General features: G+C 43.9%; 1 long non-coding RNA gene across 1 annotated transcript; it reads left to right on the top strand.

The window, feature by feature from the left end:
• The first annotated feature begins 1,794 nt into the window (after positions 1-1,794).
• LOC143663103 (uncharacterized) lies at positions 1,795-9,356 on the top strand. The gene is made up of 3 exons (XR_013165805.1): positions 1,795-1,842; positions 9,047-9,170; positions 9,306-9,356. It is a non-coding gene; the product is annotated as an uncharacterized LOC143663103 (long non-coding RNA).
• Positions 9,357-24,538: the final 15,182 nt, after the last annotated feature.

Below are 24,538 nucleotides of genomic sequence, written 5' to 3'. Positions count from 1 at the left end.
ATCAGAGGCTTTCAAGGCAATTTGCAAACGTTTGCAGGCAAAGCTCCCACTGACTTCCTGGGGAGCTCCCAGGGGGCACGCAGCAAGGCGGGGCCTTGGTTCCGGGTAATTAAGACTTAGGACACCCTTGTTAGTGAAGAAATCGCTGTGCACACGGCTGAAATGCAGCAGACTCCCTGCAGCCCTGCAGCCCCTGGGCAGCCGGTGGCCATTAGAGGCCCACTCGAGCCATCGTTAGTTTTGCTGCCCTTCGCTTTCTGAAATCAGAGGATGACATCACTCTGATTAAGAGGGACAGTCACGTTATGGACAATCATTGGAGTTAGCCTGCGGTGTTCCATGTCATGAGCGCCGCGCAATGGCAGTGGGGCCGGTGCTCCCCCCAGCAGCTGGCTGTAGAAGTAATTCACTGAAGTGGACCCTAATTCTGTGTCAATTCTCCAGCACCCCGCCTTCATCCTGTTTTCACATTTTATCTCCTTTGCTGCTTCCCTCCTTGGCCCCTTCTCTAAGACACAAAGGTGCTCTCTGGTGCTCAGGTCTGGACAAGAGGAAATCTCTCCGTAACACTCTTTGGATGGAGAAGGAATGAGTAAATGAAAGGGCAGATGTGTATCGAGGCTCAAGGAAAGAGCAGGGTGCAGTGCTGGCAGTTAGGAAAGGTAGGGTGAGCTCTACAATACAGTTTCAACCCTCAAAAAGCCCCAAATCCTTCTGCAGAGACACATCTGTACCCAGAGTGAGACCTCCCCATGGGGTCAGTGTTTAGGTTTTTTTTTTTTACCAGGAAGAGACGAGATGAAAACTCGAACTTGATCAAAGGAGTTTTATTGCGTGACCAAGAGCGGGCAAGCTGAAGCCTAACATGGAGACAGCAGGGAGCAGGGGAAGGGTACAGTTTATAGGGGATGGTTGGCGGGAAGAGGGGAAAGGGAGGCGGTGGGTTTTCATTGGCTAGCTTGGGGAAATTGGCATGTTTTCATTGGTTGGTTTAGAAGCAGAGGGCTAAGTGACAGCTTTCCATTGGTGAGATTTAAAATTTAAAATCATGCAGGGTTGCAACTGCTGGAGGGTGGTTGTTGGGTAAGGGGAGTTATCACAAGAGTGCAGCTGCTGGAGGGCGAGGGTGTGGGCTGGGGAGGGCTCAGTGGGTTTCCTGGAAAGCATGGGTGGAGGAAGCTTCTTGGAATATTTGCCAGAGGTTGGTCACATCGTGGGTGAAGGGGTTCTGCCTAATATTTAGGAGCACAGTATCACAGCCAGAAGGACTGGCTTGGGATCCTTGCTTTTCCACACTGGCTATGTGACCTGGAGCAAGTTATACAACCTCTCTGTGGTCTGATTTCTCATCTGTAAAATGGGAATAACCATAGTACCAATCTCTCAGGGAACTTGTGAGGAGTAAGCATATAAACAAGAGTGCTTAAAACATGGTCATCCCTCAATAAATTCAACACAGAACAACACACATTTAGAGTGTTCACTAAATGTGCTAAAATAAACATTATCTCGTCTAATCTGCAAAGAACCTACAAGGCCATTACCATTATTACCCCATTTTACCAAAAAAGGAAAAGGAGGTTCCGAGAAGCTAAACAATTTGAACAAAACCACAGAGTTAGTAGGGGTCAGAACTGGAATTTGTATGCACTGGCCCGGCACCTAGCCATTATTCTCTAGCATTGCTTTAGATATGCAGAGAATGAGGCGCTCCCTGAAGACTGGAGCAACCAGGGAAGGTTTCTGCGGAGCCTTCCCTTCCTCATAGGAGGTCCATGCATTTGTTCAGCCAATATTTATTGAGCACACAGCATGATGGGGCCCAGAGCCGGAAACAGAAAGGTGAGTAACACATGGTTTTCACTTACAGTTTAAAGGGGAAGAAAAGGTCAACAGTCAGGTGCTACACGAGCAGGGACTGTGTAAAGGGTGGCACTGAAGGGGACAGACCTCTCATGGGAGGTGTGACGGTTCGTCATATGTGTGAGCATGGCGAGGCCATAGTACCCAGTGATCGAATCAAACACGAACCCAGGGGTTACCGTGAAAATATTTGGTAGATGTTGTTAACATCCACAACCAGTGGACTTTCAGGAAATTACCCTCCATAATGTGGGTAGACCTCATGCAATCAGTTGAAGGCCTTCAGAGCAAAAAAGGGAGGTTTCCCGGAGAAGAAAAAATTCTGCCTCAAGACAGTATCAAATTCTGCCTGAGTTTCCAGCCGTTTGGCCTGCCCTATGGATTTTGGATTCCAGCTTGCAACATCAGCTCCTGCCTGTCAGCCTGCCCTACAGATTTCGGACTGCCAGTTCCCACAATCGTGTGAGCCAATTCCTTAAATGTTGTCTATATTCATGCTATTTAATTTCTATCCACATTGTATTTATAAATATTCTGTTTCTCTACACAACCCGGACTGATTCTGATGGGAAAAGATGGCAGGAGGAAGAGGGTTAGGAAAAGCTTCCTAAGGAAGTGAAGGCATAAAAGATGAAGGTGCCAATACATTAGGGACCTTGGGGAGGCAGGCCAGTCTGAGAGCACAGTGCAAGCAAAGGGGTGCAAAGCAGCTTACAGGAGCCCTAAGTGTTCACATGGCTGAAACCAAGGGTGGAAGCAGGTAGGATGGTGGGAGAGAATTTAATAACCAGCACCCTTTGAGTGCTCACGCTGTGCTAAACAGTGTGCGCTATCACTTTTTTCCTTCGCCTAGAGTTGGCAAACTACAACCTGTGGGTCAAATCCAGCCCCACAGCCTGTTTTTTTATGGCTGCAGAGCTGAGAGTGGTTTGTCGAGATGCACATTTGTGTTAGATTTTTGATGAGCGTGAACGCTATAACTTTAGATCTCAATTTAAGAAAGCATGTTTATCCCCTCCAAAAAAGAACTCCATTCATTTCATAAATAGGCTTGTAGCACGTACGCAAGAAAAAGGTAGTCAATTATGTTTTTAATTCCATCAATTAAAAGTATTGTGGAAATTTGCTTTCTCTCTAGTTACATAAGTACCTATATAATAGCCTCTATTTTGCCTCTTGATTCACAACACCTGAGATATAGTTACTAGCTGGCTCTTTACAGAAAAAGTATACCAACTCCTGTTCTTTCCAAATGCCCCATGAAGCATAGTTCTCATTTACAGATAAGGAAATTGAGGCACAGAAGGATGAGCTGATGTGCCTCTAAGATGGGGTGGAGGCAGGATTTGGACCCAGGTGGTCCTAAGTCTGTGCTCCGAATAGCACTTCCATCCAGCACTTGTGGCCGTACAGGACAGAGACTGGTTTAGTTTGCTGGGCTGCTATGGCATACCACCCAAAGGGCTGATTTAACAACAGGAATCGATGGGCTCACAGTTTGGAGGCTAGAACTCAAAAATCAAGGCACTGGCAAAGTCCTGCTTCCTCCCCAAAGCCTATAGCGTTTGGGCACTGGCTTCGGCAATCCTTGGAGTTCCTTGACTTGCATCTTTCTGCTGTCGCCTGGCCATCTCTCTCTCCTTGCGTCTGCTCTTCTGGATTCTACTGACTTCCTCCTCCTGGCTCCTCTCCCTGTGGCTTTCTGTCTATTATGCCACCGAAAATATGGATAAGGCTGGCTTGATTCGCTTGGGCCACACCTAAATAGGACCTCAGGAGACTCTATTCACAAATGAGTCCACACCCTGACTCACCTGAACATATTCAAAGACTCTTTTCAAAGGGTTTCACACCCATGGAAACATGGATTGAGATTAGGTACCCCTTTCTTGGGGTATATATTTCAGTCTACCACAGAGGCTAAGAGCCCAAACTAAGGCACGGATAGTGGGAACGGAAGGGACAAAACTGCCCTGATGTGGAGGCAAGCAAGAGGGAGGAGATATCCTATCTAAAAGAGACTTCCCTGCCTTGGGCCTGTGCTACGGGCTCTGAGCACAAATGGGAATGAAACTCCTTTTCCCTGTTGAAAAGAATTCCTGACCAGGGGTAGGAGTTTCTCAGTTGGACAGCTGGGGACAGCCACAGTGTGGCAGGCAATGCTGAAGCGAGAGCAGGCATTGAAGGTGGGATAGAGGGCCTGTTTGTTCAGCCAGGGCAAGTTCAGCCAAGAGGCTTGGGGATAAATAGGTGGAGACGTCCGGGAGGCAGGTGGATAAGGCGTCTGGTCTCAGGAGAGAGGTGCGGAGCTGGGAGTCCTCAGCCACGGGGGCTGAAGCCTTGGAGAATCTGGATGTAATTCACCAAGGCAAGAAATGGTTCCCTGAATTAATGGAGTTGGAAAGTTGACCTTCTCAGAATGGGGGTGGGGGCAGAGCACTTACCTCTGAAGCTCTGGGGAGGATTGCAGTGGGGACCAAATTCCCAGGTTCAATGGATGCAGGAGAAGGAAACAAGACTATTTTGAAGTGGGTTATCCACGTCATTATATGATCTCTGCTATTATTCACACATACGTTCCAAAGGATGTATTTTTTAAAAACTCCAGCGCGTACATTAACTCACACAGAATTATCTGATTAGCTTCAGAGGCTGTTGACTTAAAGAGCATGACCATTTCCAAGTAAACACAGAGGAAGGATGTTTGGTGTAATTGAGATTGCAAGGAGAATTTCTTTCCAGGGAAGTTTCAAAAAAATGAAAGCAGCTGCAGCTTCTGATTACACGATTCCTACCTGGGCAAGTAAAGATCTTTGGTTATCTATTTAGGCCTGGCCACACCAAGGGCCCAGAGGAAATCAGCAAGGCTAAAAGAAACTAATTTCGGCCACTTCTCCACTTCTCCTTTTCCCCCTCTCTTGTTTTATGACCTCTATAGCCTTGCGGAGTTTGCCCGCCTGCACTTAGTGGATTCACCAAGGAGCTGCCGAGGAGGGATGGGGATAAAGGAAATGAGGAGGCATTGCCTAAGGGCAGGACTGAGTCCACCCTGCCAGCCCAGAGGATTTTTATAGTTCTACTGTTTTCCAAAGGATTCTTGGGGCAAACAAAGGAGAAACACAGGAGGCTATCTGAAGTTTTAGAGGAAGTGAGGGTTTTTCAAGTTTATTGATACAGTCTTTGGGATTTTTGCTTTATGTTTCCTTGGAGACTTCCTGGTCTATAAGGTGCCTATATGCAAGTTATAAAATGGGGACACTGCTGCCCCCAGCCCCTACCCCAGACAAGGCTAAGACTAGTGTCAGGGTCAGGGGGAGTAAGGCTCACCCCCTCCTGGGGGAACCTGTGAGCAGGGCACAATCACACACCTCTACCCAGTTCCTGTTTGCCCTGTTCACTAATTGACAGAAAGAGCAGCAGTGTTCAACAAACAACTTAATGCGTGTCCATCTTAAACACAAATTTGGCTCTTCCCCTGAATAAACACTACAGAGGCAGACCTGGGGACATCTGTCATTATACGGGCTCTGTTCTCTCTTGGCTTTAACTCTACGAAGGGCAGTCCACAAGGTACTTTGGAAAAACTGCAGCCACACTTTGAGGCCGCTGGTGTTCCCCTGAATAAATGATCACTTTGGTGGTCTAAAGGGAACTGGCAATCAAATTGACAAGATCTAGAAAATCCACTAAAAAAGAGAGAGAGAAAAAAAAAGCTTGCAACATGGTCCCATCTTTAAAACGAGAAATGAGCTTTTCATGAGATGTCTTTGAACGAGAAAATGCATGTGCATAAATATACAACAGCTGTATAAACAGAAACAATTATCTTTTCCCATCAGAAGGAGCCTGCCACGTAGGCAGAGGAAAGATTCCTATACTTACCTCTGAACCTGATTTGATTTTAATATCGCTCTGTCACTTTTGAGCAGTTCCCAAGTGCCTTGTCAGTACGAGCCGCTTATTAAGCCACTGAAGGGATCTCATAAAAATAGCAGATAATCTAAACTGTGACTCATTCCACAGAGGAAACCTAGTGGCCCTAGCACAACTGGATCCTGCCTCGAGTTAAATAATCGTGCAAACATACGCTTGGCTTCCTTTGGGTACGAGGTTCAGTGCTATCCATAGGGTGAACGGAGATGAATAAGGCATAGCCTGTGTCTGAAAAATGTTCACCATCCAGTGGGGAAGGAGCAAACAGATTAAAAAAAAAATCAATATGAGGTTAAGTTAAACCATGAGAGATAAATTCGAAGGATTCTCCCTGAAGTTGTATTGATGAAGTTACAATCTGGACAAAATGCCACGGAAATGTAGAAGAGGGCAGATTAACCCATCCAGGGATATGTGGGTGACTTCAAGGCAGAGACATTTGAATGGCCTTTTGAAGGTCGAGTGAGAGTTTGAAAGTGACAAGAGGAGTCTCCTCAACAGAGGTACAGCAGAAAGAAAGATTTGGAGACAGGACACTGTACATTTAATAAGGGAACTTGAAAACCTTCGTCTGGCTGGGTGGTATGGCGTATGAGAGAGTGACAAGGAGTGAGCCTGGGAAAGAAGGTAGAGGTGACTGAGGAGGATCTGGGGTGGCATAGAGTATGGATCTGAAGGTTTTGGGGCTGGGACAGGAACGAGCAAATGGTGTTGAAAAGGGATTCTTACAACGTCCGCTCAGCTGTAGAGCAGAGCTGCTCAGTGAGGGCCACTCAAAATGTGATACTTGCTATTGTTATTTTTCTTTCTGACTCAGAAAATTAATCTGTTTCTCAAAGTTCTTTGCTTAGTTTCAGAGAATATTTAGACCCTAGAACAGGGGGGACCCAATACGGCTGGTCATCCGGTTTTGTAGTAAAAATTTTATTCGAACACAGCCACAAGCCTTCAATTTAGTATTGTCTATGACTGCTTTCAAGCTGCACCAGCCCACAAGACCTGAAATGTTTGATATTTGTTTTTTTTTTTTTGCATGGGCAGGTACTGGAAATCGAACCCAGGTCTCTGGCACAGCAGGTGAGAACTCTGCCTGCTGAGCCATTGTGGCCTGCCCTATTTGGTTTTATACAGGAAAAGTTCACTGACCCCCCACCCTAGAAGAAAGTAGTTCTCCAAAGTCTTTACCATCTAGCCATTCAGAGCAGAAACCTTGGAGAGAACCTTGGAGGTTTGCCTCATTAGCCTTTGTACTACCTACCCTGCCATTACCAAGTGGCCAAATTCAACTGCTCTCTTCAAGTGGAGCATAGGGTTGGGGATCAGATGAAAATGAGGCAACCAGAAAGTGAGCGCCAGGAACTAGGCAAGTCTGGTCAAACCACCCTCATCTCTTCTGTACAGGAGTCCCCGAGGTCAGAGCCCATCACAAACAGTGAGCATATTGACTGCAGGAGAGGTAGAAAACCTTTACCATGTCCCATGGGTCAGGTAGAAATGATTAGGTGGTTGTATCATTGGTTGAACAACCGCCCCCGAAGTGCGTAGTTTCATGGGCTGACATCCGTCTCAGGGAGATCTCTAACACGTTCCTAGAAGACATTGGATTTAGCCCTGTTTGGCATTTGTATCGACATGAATGAATCAGAAGCCACGCTTGTGGATGTGGACTTTGCCCATTGCTGGTGGGTGGGGATAGCTAATAACTGGCAGTGATATGTCCGAATAAGGATCCCCAAAAGTCTTGATGAGCTTGATAAGTGATCAAAAGGCGCTGTCTGCGAGGGAGACAGCAGTCTCTCGCAGTGAAGAGTGTGGGGCTCTAATAGGTCCACTCCAAGCAATCAGGGGCCCTGGTGCCAGAGTGCAAATGGAGGCCGACATGCCATATGTCCAAATATTTAGAAGTTATAAATCAAGCAAATAAACTGTTAGATAAAATGTGCTCACCCTCCTACCTGCACAAATACATCTTCTTCACCACTTGGAAGGCTAGGCTCAAATGCAGAGTTCTCTAACTCCGCCAAGCCTTTTGTGGGAGTACGGCAGCATCGGAAGAAACAGCCCTGAGCCCCGCGGCTCCCAACTCTCAACCTATTTTTCTGTTTTTGGACTTGCTCCTGGATGCCTCAGCAATTTATGTTCACTTCCTTCCGCTTTACCATGTCATCATTTATATCCATCATTTGGTGCCACTTATCTGCCCTCTGGCTTCTTTACTTAATTCCAATTCCTGCTTCCTCATCTCATCAGTTTGTTTCCAGCCTCCTAGGTAATCCCCAGTATGCTGCTTACATTTGGCTCAATCTCTAGGGAATAGTGTCCCAGAAGGATTTATACCAAGGCCAGAAAACAGAACCCGGTCACCTCTGGATCTTATAACCACGTCCCCACAACCCAGCACTGCTCATGCCAATACCTCTTGAACTTAACCACAAAAGATGAACACATACTTCCAGCAAATTTGGGGTGGGGAAAAAGGTGGCCCCACCCCATGCAATCTATTTCTTTGAATCCTAGTGTTTTTATTTTCAAAGAGTCATATGCTTTAGGGAAAAAAATATGTTAATCGTGAACATAAATATACAGTTTTAATGAATTATCACAGAGCATGGGACTACCAGGTTAAAAATGCCTTTTTTTTTTTTTTACCTTTGTTTTACAAAAAGCATTGTCAGCACTCTCAGAAGCTTCACTTGTGTTTCACTATCTTCTCCCCAAAGGAAATCTGTTGTTATTCTAGCTGCTGATAGTAGTGTTTGGTTTTGCCTGTTTTGAATTTTCTGTAAATGGAATAAAACAAGCATGAATTACTTTATTACAACTTCCTTCACTCAACTTGATGTTTGTGAGATTCACTCATTTTCATTGCTGTATGGTATTCCATTATATGAATGCACCAAAATTTCAACACGTCACTGTTGATGGGCATTTTGTTGTATCCAGTTTAGGGTTATTATGAATAATACTGCCAGGAACATTGTTGTAAATATCTCTTGGTGCACATGAATACAAATTTGGGGCTGTATATATCTAGAAGTGGGATTGTTGGAACGTGAGTTTTGCAGTATTTTAACTTAGGAGATACTGCCAAACAGCTTTCCAGAGTGGTTGAACCAATTTGTACCTCCACCTTCAATCTTTGGGAGTTTTTGTTGCTTCACATTTTCATGGGATTTTAAAAAATTCTACTCCATATTATAGCCATGTTTGTTTCCATATCAAAAAATGTTAAAAATTTTTTTCCAAAAAGGGGAAATGATGTTTCTGAAAAATGTACCAAGTTTATCCTGAGGCCCCACCAGTCCCAAGTTTAAGTAGACCAACTCTTTACCAACCAAGCTGACCTCTCCAAGATTCTTCACACAAAGTCACAGGTTTGTAGCCTTTCACCAAATTGTTTCATATTCATGCAACAGCTTCCCTCATCTGCCCGCCATATTGGCTGCGTCTGACTTTCAATCCATTTTGTGCACACTGTATTTATCTGAATACTCTTATTTTGATTATAGATTCATCTGTTTGTTGCTTCGATTAGCCTCCAGGTCCTTTTAAGGTAACGGACCATGAACTCCTTCAATATGTGCCTCCATCATCTGAAAGGATATGTGAGACCCCATGGGGAGCAATTGGTATTTGCTAACTGACTGACTGGCTCAGTGTAGCTTAAAATCCATCTTTACTTTTATATGATAGTTCAAATGATTTAATGAGTGCCTGTCACTGACAAGGCACTTGGGGACTGTGAATAAAATGACACTATAGTATAAAAATAAAGCTTTGCTCAGAGATGATACACAGAACTGTCTTCTGTGTATATGTATTGCTCTTTAGACTAGGGGTAACAATTCTTCCTTTGGTCAAGTGGAATTGTTTTCACTGATAAAAATAAGTAAGCCCACGGTCTCTCCTACTGTCTTATTTGAATGCTTACGAAACCAAGAATCATATATAATATTCATTTCACCAATGAGTATGCAGAAAGTGCTTCATCTCTTTATTTAGTGGATTTTAAACATTGTAGTCATGTTCACTATGGTGTCTGTAGGCTTTTATATCTAAGACAGACTCATTTCTCAAAGTCATATTTAAATATCTCAAACGGTAGTGTCAGCCTCTTGGGCATTGAACAACATACAACTGAAGAGGGAAAGTTAACCTCACTGAATAAAATGTAAAGAAATGGCGCAGCTGTGGATATTTACCATGTAGGAAGCAGCGGGAAGAGGGGAAAGAAGAACAGAGAAAGCAAGTTTGCAATAAGAATCTGGATGTTGGCTTCATCTTAGAGCAGAGCGTGGGAGTTGTTCTCCAACTTAATGACGCTGTAAGTGAAGTATACAATTTTTTCTCAGTTCCATGTTTTGTAGCCAAGTTTTCGCTTCTGCTCCTTTTGATAATCTGAATTGTCCAAATAACAACAACCCAAAAGATCACCTGGACCTAAGCACACACACAGCTTCATATCTATGGTTTTGTTCACGATTTTAGATCTTAGGATAATTTCATTCAGTTGCTTGTTCATTCATTTGTTTAATTAAGTAGTCAGCAGCAAGTACTTGCCCAGTTCCTAGTATGTCCCAAGGATACAACATTATTCAAACAATCACACAAATAATTATAAAACTGCATCAGTTTGAGTGCTCTGAAAGAGAGCACAGTACAATGGATGTGCATGTTAGAAGAATTTGATTTAGGCAGGTATATCCTTGAGGAAGTGATGGCTGAGCTGATATCTATTAAATGAGCAGGTGCAGTTAACTAGAGGAAGTGGGGAGGGGGATGAGAGGGAGAAGGGGGGAACTCCAGAAAATGAGGACAGTTATGCAAAGGCCCTGTGGTGGGAGAGAGAGAACATGATGTGCATGCGGATTAGGAGGCAAGCTAGAGCCGCAGGAGTGGAGACAGCAAAGGGTGTGTGTGGGCAGGAGTCTTCGTCCCAAGAGCAAAGTTTACCCAGTGGAAGAATAGGTGGAGAATAGGGAGTGAGCCAGTTTCACAGGGAGCAGTGTGAAATTCAGAGGCATACAGAGCAGCGCATTTTAGAACTTCTTATTCTTGCCTCTACACGGTCCCTGGTCGACAGCTTGACTTAATTACAGGTGTCCCCCGACAGCTGTTAGCTGTTGACAGGCTGGTCTCCCAGGCCTGAGTGGATAATAGAGAGGACGCTCAGGGTTGCAAAGGGACATGCTCCAGTGGCCTGAGTCTGCTCTCTCCTCTGCATGCAGTGAACCATGTGGGCTGGAAACCCGTGCTTGCTGCTCACAGATCGGAGTGTATTTAGCTATAATGGCCTGACAGGGAAGTGTGGTTTCAACTTTAATAGAATATAAGGTGTCCAACCAACTGGCACAATCTCTCCCTTGAAAAAATAATGTGTGGCCTTTGTGTTGAAGCCGGGACTTCAATTTACCGCCGGGCTTACATATAGACAACTTCGAAATACAAATGTTCTTGACTCAATTTATAATGCTAGTGATGAAATACTTTGTAAGAGCATTTTCCTACTCCAGGTATTCAATATTTGACGAGTCAAAAGTCCAGAAAAGTCTTTTGGGTTCTAGCTACTATAATGATAGCACGCTAAAACAGCAATAAACTTTGGAGGGGCAGAATTCTGTCCAGGAAAGAGGGCTCCTGAAGGTTGGCTATGATTGTCATAGGACAAGTTTTCTCAACTTCAGCTCTGTTGACATTTGAGGTTGGATCACTTTTTATTGGTGGGGAGGAAGGAGGGAGGCTGTTTTGTGCATTATATTTAACAAAGTCTCTTCTAGATACTGATAGCACACCTCTCTCCCCCTAGATATGACAACGAAAAATATCTCCAGACATTGCCAGATGCCCCCTGGGGGGTAAAATCACCCCCAATGGAGAACTACTGTAAGAGAGAATTCATAATTAATATACTTGGTATGGAGGGTTTTGTGAAATAAGAATAAGCATAGCCAACAATTTGAGGATTAAGTAAAAATACATTCAAATTTTCTACACAATACAGTTAGAGGTTTTTTCAACCTAAAATCAGTTTTTACTTTTCAAACTATTTAGACACAGCATGTATATGAAAGTGCTTCCATTCTAGCCTTATTCTTAACTCCCAACTAAAGGCGGGTTTCTTTCAATTCACAGAGGAAAATTGAGCTTAGGGTTCAGCAAGTCAATTTTTTAACTTACAGTTTGAAATGCAAAAACAGTTCTGCCATTTCTTAATTTTGCAGAGGAACAAACAAGGAAATGGTTTTTGCTCTCTCCGTGCTTTTGAGGCTTTAAATATTCTCTACACCTCAGCTTTGGTGGGAGAAGGTAGGGTATTATATTAAAAGCTGTTGTATAATCATTTGGATGGTTAGCCGTTTTCTATAGGAATTGGAAAAGCTTTGACATTTTTCCCAAGAGAGGGGAGCTCTGACAGGGCTCGGATGTCCCGCCTGCTCCGCTCCGATGGAAAACTCTGTCCAGCTGGGGCTGCCGCATCCTGCAGATGTTTGGCTTTCTTTCTGTTTGCCATGCTGAAAGTGTGTGACCTTGAAAAATAGCTAAATCTCCTTGGCTTTCCACTGTGCTTTTTCTAAAAATAAAAATAAAAGCGGAAGCTGAATCCCTCACCAGGGTGTTGCAAGGTTTAATGAGATCGCAACTGATGGATCCAGTGTTATCGTTTGAGGAGTATTACTTCTTCACCTTCACGCAGTCAGGTCTTTCTCGGTATTTTGCCTATTTCTTTTTGTTAAATTAGTTAGGTAGGCATAAGTTTCTTTTCTATAACTGGAGATGCAGGATTTAGAGTGTAGCTGAAGTACCGGTTAACCACCCTAAATTTAAATATGGTGAGTTGGGATTAGATATGGACAAGTGTGAAACTACCTGCATGATTATGTACGTGTATGTGTTTATTATGTATATATATATATTACATATAGAAAATATCCTTGAATAAATTCATAATGTGACTAATAATGAAATACTGCATTAAAGTATTAACACCACCATGGCTTACATAATTTGAAAAAGCATTTGGTATTTTGAATTAGAAGGTATAAGCTTTCTCTGCTAAAAATGTGAATGGAGATGGAAAATCTTAGTTCATCTGAATTTCAGAAAGCCCTAGAAAGAAGTCACTTTAGGCAGTCTGCATATTTATCTCTGGGAAGGAAAATTTATCTACAGTTCCTAAAGAAATATTGAGAGACAGTTTGTTTTGTTTTGTTTTGTGATTTGTGCGGCTAGAAGAAGTAGGAGGATAAGGTAGGGAAATGCTGGGACGTTTATATTAATGCTAAAGACTGATCCCTGGCTAATGTTGAAATGAGCCAGCTAAACTTAAGTTAGCCCAAGGGATAAAGCAAATAATAAAAGCAGACCAACAATCTTTTAAACTGGAACCTTAATTTAGAGCATCTGAGTGACAGCAGCATGGGGTGTTTGGATCATGGAAAAGGGTGGGGGAAAGAAGCTCTGTGAGTTTTTCAATCTGGAGACTCAGAAGCCTGTGCCCTGAACTATAAGACTTCCGTCACTATCCAAACACATTTTTGCAGTTTGCAAAGCACTTCCTCACCATTGTGTTATTTAATCTTCAAAAAAGTCCCATGAGTGCTGTCATCATTTTAATGGATAAAGCCACTCAGAAGGGTAAAAGGACTTGCTTAAAGGCATTCCGTTGATAATGGCTGAGGCTATTACATAGCAACTTCTATAGAATAGATTGACTGGTTCGATTCCCAGTGCCTGCCCATGCAAAAGAAAAAAAAAAAAGAATAGATTGAGTAGAACCAATGTATTCTGCACACCAAGTTGCATCTCTTGAAAGAAAGAATGAGAGAGAAAAAGAAATGCCTTAAAAAAAAAGTCTAATAAAACATTTGAAACAACTAAGAGTTCAGTTGGAGAAGGGAATCAATAGAATGGTTTTGTTTTCTTCAAAAAAAAAAGTTCTTCCCTTTCAAGTCATGACCGTTCCCTCTTTTCATTTTAATTTCCTGTTAATGATTGTGGAGTAACGCCATCTTTCATTTGAAGACGGTAAGAAAGCTTTTCTCCCTGTTGATCCCCATCTCTCTTCTACTCTGAAACTTTCTGAAGGTTAGTTGGTTAGCCAAATCTCAACCTTATTCACCGGGAGATGTGCACATGAACAAATGCGTGTTGTGCTTCTGATTACCACAATCTCTCCAAGGACGGTGTTTGTCCTTCTACATGCGTGGATTCCAATCTGCTAGTTTTAAGATGTAGTGAATAGAAGCCTGCTCCTATAATTGACCAGGAGGCTTAGCCTTTGAAAGCAAAGAGAATTTGGACGTCCTGTTCACACCGAGCCATCCTTACCACAGCTAAGAAGCTGCTACTTTCAGTTCTTTTTCTTTTTTTAAATAACCTTTTATTAAAAAAAGAATTTTTTTTTCCCTCCACTATTTGGCAGATAAAGTTCTACTTTCTGGAGAGATGATTACCATTTGTGTTAAAGGTATTTTTAAAAAATGGTGCTTCTCAGTGAATTGAGGATACAATTTTTAGAAACTCGAAATATGTTTGAAAACAACATAGTAAATATTATGGCTCATCATTTGGCATTTGGCCCTTGCAATTTCATTTTAATGCCATAATCAATATTCTTGATTTGAAATACTTCCTAACTTTTATTTCTGTCATGAAAACAATATTTATAAAAACAATGTACCCCATTTGACTTGCTTCTAATATCACCTCTCCTCAAAATATACTTGATTTCTAGAGTAAGTCATATCTATTTATGTGTCTATCTGTCTACCTATCTACTTTTGTCTCTTCCTATCAACTATCTGTCCATCTATCCATCTTATATCTTGTATCTTACCTCTATCTGTCATCATTACCTATCTACGTGAAAAGCCCATTTACTCTGAGTACTAGCCAGACCCCTGGAAAAGGTCATTTGCAGCTGGCCTCAGTGATCAAGACATGGGATTGCCTCACCTAAGAAAGTTGTCTAGTCATCACTCAACAATCTGCTTGGCCAATTATGGAGTAATTTTGTTGCCTCTCTACTTTACTCAGACTTGAGAGAGTTAATTATTTAATATGTTTGCAAAGCACATTGAGTTCCCTAGAGGAAGTGTGTCACATAAATATATATACATTTTATTCATTTATATATATACTATGATAGTATAATATATATATAAATGAATAATTAATTAAAGTTTAAGCAGATTACTTGGTGAGTTGTCCCTTAACTGCCCCATTTTCCTAATGAGGTGTTTTGAAGTTGCAATCTAGTTTTTGTTTCTCCCTCTCTTCTCCTTTCCAGCACCTTCTCCCTTTTCCTCTTCTTGATTTCCTTTGCTTAATCTTCTGCCTTCTGTCAATTCTATCAGTTCCTGCCACATTGTGGGCACTCAGTCAATCCGAATGATTGAGCACCAGATCTATAGGTAAAAGCCTTCATTAACTTCAACGGATGTCATAAACTCCTAAGAACTCTAGGGTGAGATTAATAATTAGATAATGATTCTAATGCGCTGTGAAAATGAGAAGCCAGGCTCACAAAATGCTGAGCTCGGCATGGTTATCAGTAGTCCAGGAAACCACCCATGTTTACTGACCCTTTTTCCTGGATCTATTTCAAATAAAACAAGAGATCCTTGCTAGTCTGAAAATTAGTATAAATCAAATCAACCCCCACTCTCCTCTCATCAGATAGAACAATACAAAGAGACTATCAGTTAAGAGCACAGTTTGGAGGTAGGTTGGATTCCATTTGATGGAATAGCAGGCTAATTCAGATCATGTATGAAGGAGCCACATAATTGCTTATTGAATATTGACATCCAAAGCCAAGTTATTCCTTTACCAGAGATTAAGAGGAATTAGAGAACAGTTCACATCCATCCTGCTAAACCTGACCTAGTTTATTTACACTGTAATCCTACTTCAGAGCATGAGAGGTAAAATGAGATGCTCTTATCAATTAATAGCTGAAGAAAATTTAGATTTCAAGTTCAATATAACAGCTATTTATTCCAAAGCACTACAGAAATGAAGAGGTATTCCCTCTTGTGCTGGTGGTGGGGGTGGGGTGGGGAGAAGGAGAGTAAGGAGAAGTGCAGAAAAGAATTTTCTCCTTTCTCTCTTAGAGTTTGAATTACTGTGCAATCTTGGAATTTCTAGTGACCTGTGTAAAGCCCTGGGGCTAACGCAGACCTATAATGGATCTATTTCTGAACTGTTCAGCAGTGTTGGAGTTTAAAACAGCAGTCATGGCACATGCATATAATGAAGCCAGTGCTTCCTCCTACATCCAGGAGGACACTGGACATAGCCCTGTGCAGGTTCTCAAAGTACAGAGGAAAACAAGCCCCGCCTCAGCCCACTTCCAAAATGTTCTGAAGTAGCCAGCCCTACATTGTGCAGACACAGAAGTTGCCCAAGGGATGCAAGGTGAAAGGGCAGTTCAAGACTCTGCCCTCAAATGTGGCTAAAGGAGAATTTTGAGGTTGTAGGTATGTTGCTAGAATAAAAATTTAAAAACAAAAACATAGAACTGTACAACACAGTGAACCCTATTTTAAACAATGGACTATAGTTAATAGCACAATTATACTGTCCTCTCATGAATCCTAACAAATGTACCACACTAACGCAAGGTGCTAACAATAGAGTAGTATTTAGGAACTCTGTAGTTTATGAAGTATGATTTTTCTGTAAACCTGTAACTTCTGTAATAATTTTTTTTAAAAGACCCTGCCCTCACCCCCAGATCTTCCTGCCCTCCTCTTAGCTACCACCCACCCCAAGACCTACATTCCACTATTAGAAATTCACTTCACTGGTTTAAGTCACTATTCCACATTCAAATACTTCTGGGAGTATATAACACATTCTCTTTACCAGGTATTAATAATTGAATGCGTTTTTTGACAAACATTTGTTTGCTGAATTTATTCATAACATGAATTAATCAGCATCAGAAACTGAGTAGATGTGTTTGATTCCCAAACCATCCTTCTGCTGGCAGCATGGCCTCTACCTGGGCTTTCACACCTGGAAATCCAGAGAATTGGATCAGGAGATCTCCAAGTCACTTTCAGTCCAAACTCTGTGCACCAATAAGACAACTGGGCAAAGAGGGGTACCCACCAGAGAGAGTGGTGATGGGTCTGAGGGGAATGCTGCTGAGATCCTGAGACACAACAGAAAAGCATGGAGAGTAGCTGAAAAGCTCAGGGTCTTGGATTTGTTTGTATCAACCTGGAGCCTTGAGTTCTGATTCCAAAGCCCAGTGCAGAGCCTGGTACACAGTGGGTGCTCAGTAATGTTGGGTTAAAAAGTGTGGAAAAATAACAACACCTACTTCACAGAACTGCAGAGAAAATGAATTGAAACAAGGATGTGAAATTCCTGAGGACAGCAAAGTGTTTGTGCAAATGTAGGATAAGGGGCAAGGCTAAAATTTGAGTCTGGTCCTTTCTCACATCCTCTAGGCTACACTCAAAAGCGTTTCAGCATGAGACCTCTGAAGCCCAATTTAGGGTGTGAAGACTGTAATGCTGGGCAAGGGTATAGAAAATGGGGTCTAAGACACAAAAGACAAATTTTACTACCTTCACAAGGTTGCCTGGGCTTAGTTCAGGACCCAGATGACTAAGGAGACCTCAGATAACCCCAAGTGTAACTTAGCTCACAACAGGGCAAGCAGGTAAATGATATCCATTCACCAAGGTCACAATGGGGAGAATGGAAACCACTGATTCACACTCGCCTTTGTGTTTCATTAGCATAGAATTGGAAGGTCACTTAATGAAGAAAAGTCTTGAGACACACCAATAATGCCTGAAGCACTGCACTTCTTGGAAGACAGTTAGACATGGTCCCTGACTTCCTAAAGGATGCAAGACCAGCCAAGTACATAAAAAGTTTAGGTACTTTCTCCTTTTCCTTTTTGGGGGTTAGCACAAGCAAAGAGTTGCATGCTTGTTGATTAGGAACCACAGGGCTAAATTTCAAATTCTGGCCTGAATAATAATTCCTGCTGAAGGTTTGAATAAATCATTCAGTCTGCTTCAGTTTCAACTATTTTCAGCATTTCTATTTTCATCATTAATTCCTGCTGCTTAGGACCCCAGAGTCACCCAATCTTTTGTGATTTGATTTGGGATGGGAAGGAGGCACGAGGCAAAGGATGCTCTGAGAGCCAAACAGAAAGAAATGGACTCAGGCAACAACGTGAAGGATTTGGGTCAGACGGAAGGCAAATCTTCTTGTTAGTGCTAATTGCTATTCTTTAGGTTTGTTCTAGCAAGGTAAGCTATAGAATTTTCACTACTGTAAAAATTTTTAAATTGTGATAAATACATACATATTATATAAAATTTATCATTAGTGACGCTTCGTACTGCACTACTATAATTTTGGTAAAATACAGGAGAGATTCTCATATAAGAAAGATCGCTTGATTTTCATTCCTACTTGACTGCAAGGGGATGAACTGGAGGAACTAGTACCTCAAAAAAATAAGAAGCACATATTACCCATCCTGCTTCCTTTTTGCTTTGACCGCCAGGAAGCTCAGTGCTAACAGTACTTAATATCAGCCTAGAGCACTGTTTCAGTTATCTTTTGCTGTGAACAAACTGCTCCAAACTTAATGGCCAAAATTGCCATTTATTTTTATCTTTCATGGTTCAGTGGGTTGACAGGGTGCAGTTTAGGGTCTCTTGAGCAGTTGCAGGCAGACGATGGCTGGGGGTGGAGTCATCAGAGGGTTCAGCTGGACTGAACATTCAAGCCAGTTTGCCTGTTCACATATCTGGCACCCAGGCTGGGATGGCGTGGTGGGGTCAGTGAAGTCAGAGTTCACATATGGGGGCTGCCATGCCCCAGGGGAGAGGTAGTTCATGGGTGGGGTCATATTTAGAGACAAGCTACCACAGGTGCTTTTTCCCCCCTATTTTTCATGATCTTAGATGTGGTTTTCTTTGAAGACCTTTTATGCAAGGAGGCAAATACAGAAAATGCACAAATGATGCTTTACTCTTCTCTAGGCTTGACAGCTTAACCATGCGCTCTCACCTATGCTGCTCTACCTGGTCTTCAAACAACAAGGTTAAGTGGGCAGATCAGCAACTTTATCCCATTTTTACAGATGGAGGGATTGAGATTCACAAAGGATTAGTGATCTGCCTGAGGTAACATAGCTAGAAAGTGATGGGCTGTTCCCTGGAAACTTGGTGCACCTGACACGGCAATCTAGAGTCTCAAGCCCCCAACCAGCCCCAGGTGTGACTCCCAGACATGCTGCCCAACACCTGGTCACCTTTCCATCTTCCCCTTTCATAGTAGGAGATGAGCAGAGTGGTCCAAACACTAGTTCTCGAGCAAAACTGCCTGCATCCAAACTGACTTCGCCACTCCTGGCTGTAGCCCTGGGATCACTAACTCACATTTCACACGCCTCAGTTTCTTCATCTGTGTAACAAGGCTGATGATGGCAAAGCTGTCTGCCTCTTAGGGTTGAGGATTAAATGAATTAATGTGCTCAGTAAAACTTAAGAACTTTGAAAAGAACTCATCCAGTGAAAAGCTATAGCCATAAACAGACTCTGGTCTCACTTTTTCTTCCCTCCACTTTTTTTTTTATTTTACATGGTCCTCACAGAGCACCCTGGCTGATCCTGATGTGACATTTTGTTTGATATTCTGTCTTCCCGGGTATACTAAAAACTCTAGGTCAATGTTAACGCCTGCCCAAGTATCATGATTTTAGCTGCAGGATGCAGTTAAGAAATATTGTCTGGGCTTGTAGGCACAAACTCGCATTTCCCCGGGCTCTCCCTTGCACTCGCCCTCTCTCTTCAATTATTTACACTGGCATCTCTCCCGTGGCGTTCTGTGGCTCTCATCTCTCACTCTCTGTCCCAACGGTTCTGCATGTTCACACCCATCTCCCCTTCACACCTCTCTGCCCCCCTCCCACTGCACTCCTTTTTTGCACACAGGTTCTTTTCAACATACTCAACCAAAGATATCCTTAACACCTATGGACACATGCCCTTGCTGTCTGCATCCCAGTGTGTCTTCCTTTCTCACGTTCCTATATTTGCTCACCCTAAAATGCTTCCCTCCCATCCAAGCCCCCCAAAGATGGTGGGAGAAGTTTCTGTAACCATACCCATCAGGATGGGGGACAGACCTACGTGTGAGTGAGAAGATTTTGCACACCTGACTGCAATTGCCTGGGGATGCTTGGCTCACAAAGCTTTTTATCAGAAGTCTGGGGCAACCACAGAATGGATTTCCCTGCTGCCCACCTGGACACCACGCAAACAGCCCACATGCAGCCCAGAGAGATTACATTATCTGCTGCTTAAGGGGGCAAGTGCTCCTGGCATAGGGCAGAGCTTGGCTAAGGGAAGCTTCCTTCTTTTTCCCAGCTCAGGGTGGGGGGAGAACTGAGCTTCATATGCACCTATCTGGAAGGGCAAAGAGCCAAAAATAACTAGGAGCAACAGCATTTCATCTGACAGGCCCAGAAATAGAGCTCATTTTGGAGCATGCCAGGGCCATAGACCGAGTGATTCCGAGACCTTCAGCATTCCCATAAAAATACATGGAAAAGCTCTCAGGTTACGCAAGCACTTCCATCTCCATTTTTTTTTACTACAACTTGTCAAAGGCAGGACTCTGAGCTCAAGGGATGGGGTTAGGGACAAGGGGGTATCTGATGGATGTTCTAAGGAGGGAAGAAAGAGGAGGTAACTGGCAAATATGGGAGATTCGAAACATGGAGGAGTGGAGGTAGGAAATGGATTGGGGAAGGTAAAGCCTAAGGGTCACAAGAAAAGTGGAAATATTGAACATGAAAAATGACCTGCAGGATTTAGCTGGATCCCAAAGGTCATTTCTGGCAGAAAAATAAAGACATGGTATTCTCATGGGGATGGGAAGTGTGTTGCTTGACAGCAATCTTCTATTTTGATGTAAAAAGCAATTGTTACAGTCCATGCATCTTCATTCTGAATAACTGAAATTGCAGAAAGCAAGGAGGGGGGTTGAAGAGGGGGGACAAAGGCTCCAAGATTCCTGAGAAAGCTGAGTGTAGAGATAGCTATGTTCTAATAGAAAGAAGATGTGGGAGATGACAATGAATAGAAGAACAAAAGGAGGAGAGAAGGGAGGGTGGGGGGGGGAGGAGAGGGAAAGAAGGAAGCAGGGAAGATAAGGAAAGAAGAACTGAAAAAGGAAGATGATAGACTCAATTTAATTCAGTGATCACATCTAAGCACTTTGTATGTACAAAGCAGGGGAGGAGAGGGTACACAGAGCTAATTAAAAGACATCTGCCTTCAAAGAGCTTACATACTTGAGGAGAACTGGTCAACCAACCAACCACCTTATGAGGCAGAGTTAGCCACTTGTTACACAGAGCTACAAGGCAATGTGGAGTGGGAATAGAGAGGGTGGAATGATGAGCAGAGAACGTGAGGTTTTGAGAGAAGGCTCCCTAAAGCTGGTGGCATTTACTTGGTCCCCAAGGATATATGTAGGAGGAAAGTGGGTGGAAGGAGCATTTCCTCATTTCTGCGGTGTGCCCTCCCCATCCATCTCATATAACCCAGAAGTCAGTTGCTTCTCTAGAGGCAGATTTCTTTAATCCAGGTACCCACAGTACCTAGAAATGCAGCTCCAAGTACCTTGATAACAGTGCCAGTCCCATGGTAAGTTTATACCTACCATTTCCCCCCAGGAAAATGAGACAATTTGGGAGTTTTTCACAAGGGAATTACATTGAGTTTAAAGAACAGTCTTTTAGTGTGATGTCAGGTTGTTTCCTAATTTTTTGATGGCAAAAATGCACTTTTAAATGACTTTTAAACAAAATGACGTTAATAGTAGTTAGCGTAGTTGGGGGAGTGTTTGCTTTTAGTTTTAAATGTTTTTACTTAGGAAGTTAATAATTGGCCAACTGCACTGGTCCCTGAAACTTCATTATCTTAAACCATTTCAGAATCTGAGAGCTACAGTTTACAATGCCGCACAGTGCCCACGAGGTAACATATTATGGAATGGTTCTGCCTTCCCCCTCTCTGGGCCTCTAGATGCCTCCCCCTCTGGGTTTGACCATTTTGGGTTCGGATGCTAAGTGAAAACTCTGAAGCATTTGTCCTTTTTTGAGATGAGGTGTGGAGTTCTCTCATTGTCTCCTTAGTGGGGATGCAATAAACAAACTCACTTTAAGGCTGCAATGAGCAATACCAGAGTCATACAGTCTTGAGAGGGACACTAGCATTTTAGGGCAGTATTAAAACTTAATTTAAGTCACTGCATTGTAATGGTGAAATCCCAAGCCCTTCACAGGGCAATGGGAAGGAAGGGTATTTTTGTGTAAGGTGCTGTCCTCTGAAATCAGACCACACTCTTATAATAATTGACACAAACTGCTAGAGAGGAGGCAAGGGCAATAGGTGATTCTTTCTTCTGGATCAAAATACCATATTCCACTTGGAAAAGAAAGCTGGACCCTCTCTATCTCTGCCCCTCTCCACGATAGAGTTCGTCAGTCACTCCCACAGTAGAGTCCACTGAACATCTCTTTTAGAGGACAAGCCACCATGGGTTTGGTCAATTGACCGTATGCCCAACTACCCCTCATGGAAGGGATGATTCTACCCTCCTGTGGATTCCTGGGGGCTTGGGTGATTGCTGGTACACAGTAAGAGCAAAGAGAAGATGACTGGGTGAGCCACTGGATATACCAGGTGTTAGTAGCCCAGCCTTCTATGAAGCACCTCAACATTGACTACTCTTAGGTAAATTCCACCCTTAAAGCTCACGCAGCTTTGAAAACTCCCATTCCATGAGTCCTGATTACAAACAACCGGAGGGAAGCATTCAGTTCCCTGAAGACCAACCGAGCATCTGTGTGCAATGAAGGAGGAGAGAAACTCAGGAGAAGGGCCCAGAAGACAGGTGGACACCCCTGAAATATGGTGAAGCTTTCTGAAGCCCTGTTCTCCTGAACTGGCCAACAATTTCCCTTCCACACACGTTAGAAAGTATATTCTAAACTTTTGACCCGACAGGAAAAAATATAGGCATTATCTGGGGCAAAGCCACAGAACCTTTTGTCTGCTTGGACACTTGATAGAATAAATAGTTTCCCACTGCACACAGGAGAATTTTGTTTTAAGTGCTTTGTTCCCGTGGAAATGAAACAGAGGCAGAGGGGAAATCTGTCAAACAAAGAAATCCCCTAAATTCTTTAATGTTGAAGCAGCTGGATGAGAGGGAAGCGGTAATGACCTTTCCTATAGGCCAGTGGTCCTAACAGTAAGTGGGGGTCTCTGTATCAGTGGCATCAGCATTCCTTGGCAACTTGCTAGAAAGGCAAATTTGAGAACCTCTGGTGTAAGGCATTGCCTTGAAAAGGAGTGACTGGGGCCCAGGAGCCTCACAGGGCCACAGCCATCAGAGGACCTAAAAGACAATAATAAAAAAAAAAGTATGGGATGACTCAGTTGAGGGACTGTGGTCCCCAGTGTGGCCAGACCGGTCCTGAGACGCGGGGGGGCATGTTCAGGGACAGGGGATTCCGCAGCCGGTGTAACCGACCTTGAGCATCCCATCTTCTCCACCTCTCACGTCCGGCTCTTGTCATGACTTGACCTCCACGGGCGAAGGGCCGTGTCTTCTCAGACTCCCAATCCTGTATTAGTTCCAAGCCGCACAAATCCAGCCGTGCCAAGGGAAGCTTTGGCGAACTTTCCAAGGTGGGTTAACTGTTGCAGAGCAGCAGTCGCGGCCCCAGCAGTTGTCTGAGCGGTCAGACAGCAAGCAGGCTGTCCCGTCACCCCGCGCCTCTCGGTCTGGCTGCAGGACCCGGGTCGGCGAGCAGCCAGTCCCAGCCTGCGTCCCCATGGCCGAGGATGTGCCTGGATTTTTAAAAAAGCTGCTTGTGCACTTCAAGGGCCTTACCCCTTTCATTTGGGGCGTGAGTACAATTGTATTGGCCTAATTAATTCGTGTTCTTTTCGGTCCAAAGTGAAAGCCAGGGCACAGGGATGCAAATCAAATTCAAACCCGCTCTGGGCGCCAATACCCTAGACAATTAAAACAAAGAGCGGGGCTGCTGCCACGGCTCCGCATGAAACCCTCGGGAAACGTCCAGAATCTGCCGTGAAACCGTCCGCAGGGTGGGGTGCAGCGGGCGCTGAAAGCGTGCCAGCGGGCCCCGCCCCTGCAGGTGGACAGGTGGAGGTTGGCAGGGGACATAATCCAGCCCAAAGGGCTGGAAGCGCGGCCGCTGCGTAGTACAACTCCAGGGGGCACCACTCGCCCTCCGAGAATGGCGCCCCCGCCAAAAAAAGCAACCAAACAAAACCCCATTGCACTGGCCGGAACCCGGGTGTGCGACCAGGAGGTCGGGAGACCCAGGTGGTGGTGGTGGTGGTGGGGATTGGAAACGGGGATTGAGGCAGCGAAGAATAGAATGAGAAAGGGAGGAGGTTGAGGAAGAAAAAGAAGGGGGAGAAAAGGGGGGAAAGTGAAAAAAGAGGGGCTTAGGAAGAGAGACAGGGTATCGGGAGAAGAGGGGAGAGGGGAAAAGGGCAACGGGGGGACGTGAGGGGAGAATCGCAGAGGCAGAGTGAGGAGGGGGGCGGGAGAGGAGAGGAAAGAAAGGGAAGCGGGGCAGGCGGGAGCTGAGCGAACCCTGCGGGGGCCAGCGGCCAGGGGGCGGGACCGGGTCGGTCCCCACCGGCGTGGG

The sequence above is a fragment of the Tamandua tetradactyla genome, chromosome 19 (genome assembly GCF_023851605.1).
Source record: "Tamandua tetradactyla isolate mTamTet1 chromosome 19, mTamTet1.pri, whole genome shotgun sequence".
NCBI classification, from domain to species: domain Eukaryota; kingdom Metazoa; phylum Chordata; class Mammalia; order Pilosa; family Myrmecophagidae; genus Tamandua; species Tamandua tetradactyla.
The sequence above is the reverse complement of the archived record's forward strand: the minus strand, read 5'-3'. Positions and strand labels throughout refer to the sequence as shown.